Here is a 1,918-nt window from a genome sequence, read left to right on the forward strand (position 1 = left end):
CAGATCACTTATTTTCAATCTTTCTTAAATTCTAATATATGCATCGAAGTTTTAATTTCTCTCCAAAGCACTGCTTTAGCTGCATTCCCTTAAAATGATTGTACTTTCATTATCATTTAGTCAGAAATATTTTCTAATTACTATTCTGATTTCTTCTTTGATTCATGGGTTATTTGGAAGTTACTTAATCCAAATGTTTAAGGATTCTCTATTTTTATATTTTCAATTTCTAGCTTATTTTCACTTTTGTCAGAGAGCATACTCTATATTATTTAAATCCTTAGAAATTTGTTGAGACAAAGTAAATATAAAACATAAAGAAGTCTCAAAAATATCCCTAAATTTATAGTGATGCCTTTTTATTTTAAGAATGGGAAGTAAAGAGGGATCTTCCAGTTTTTGTTCTTTACCTCTTTCATATATATATATTTGTTCTTTACCTTTTTTGTAGATATTTAAATATGTATATATAAATACATATACATAATTATATATACATATTTAAATAAAATATATATTTCTAAGAAAAATATTTCTTGGAAATATAGCCATAATGAAAACTGCACGTACTCTGTATTTTTACATTATGTTACCATTCTATAGTATGTCCTATAAGCTGCAGTTTTCCTATCACTTGGGCAAATTGGAATTATTGAAAAGATGAATGCAGATTATTCTCTTTCAGCAGTGTAACAAACACATCTGACCTTTGGAGAGTAAGTGAAAATTCTTCCTATGTGAGCTGTCACTGCTACAGATTCTGTCTCTGAGCTTCCAAGAGTCAAACATGGTTAGTGCCTTGCAGTATAGATTCCTTATTTGCACTTTGAAATTCCACTTCATTTATAGCTATGCTTCCTATATACATTGGCTCACAAAATGCATCCTCAGGCCATTTGGCATCCTATCTTGCAGTTTTGTCAACAAATATTCAACTTTCAAAATAAGAATAAAGGCATTACTTTTTACATTTTTGTTTTGTTTTGTTTTCACATCTACACAAGAGATTGTACAGGCCATAACAATATCATCCAGTACTGTCACTGGCGATATAGCACAACCACTTTGGACAGCTGTTTGGCGACTGATTAAAAAGTTGACTACACATCTACCAGTTGACCCTGCGATCACAATCCAAGAGAATTGAAAACATGTCCACAAAAACCCTTTTACAAGAATGTTCAATCAAATTTGCTCATAATAGCCCAAATCAGCCTAGATGTCCATCAACAGAAGAATGAATAAAGAAACTATTGTAGTTCATACAATGAATACTACTCACAATACAAAGGAAGAAACCACTGATACACCCAACAACATAGGTGACTATCAAAACATTGTGCTAAGTGGAAGAAGCCAGAAACAAAGAACATCATGTAGATTCCGTGTATATACAGTCCTAGAATAGGCGAAACTACCTAATGATGATAGAAATCAGACCTGTATATGGCTCTGGCTTCAGGGGTGGTAGAAACTGGCCAGGAAAGAGCACAAAGGAACTTTTTCGACTGATGGACATGTCTTTAGTGAATGTGTATGCATTTGTCAAAACTAATTGAACCATTCACTTCATATTTGAGTATTTTATTCTATGTTAATAATAGCTTGACTTTTTAAAAATTAAAATGTATTCAGAGAACATTACAGTCATACAAGATTTAATAATAATTTATTTGACAAACCTAAAGCAATTCATTAGCCATTTCAGGACATGCAGTTTTACTAACATTTCTAAGGTAATGTTTGACTAAGAACTTTGGGACACAATTGCACTATAACAAAATGAAAATGAGGAAAAAAATCAACATTACTCTGATAATATTCCAAGACAGTAAAATTTTCATGGACCATATTTTGAAGTCTGTAAAACTGAATATATTTGGATGACTTTGGTGTTTGTTCAGTTTTTAAATATGGA

The sequence above is a fragment of the Rhinolophus ferrumequinum genome, chromosome 2 (genome assembly GCF_004115265.2).
Source record: "Rhinolophus ferrumequinum isolate MPI-CBG mRhiFer1 chromosome 2, mRhiFer1_v1.p, whole genome shotgun sequence".
In the NCBI taxonomy this organism is placed as follows: domain Eukaryota; kingdom Metazoa; phylum Chordata; class Mammalia; order Chiroptera; family Rhinolophidae; genus Rhinolophus; species Rhinolophus ferrumequinum.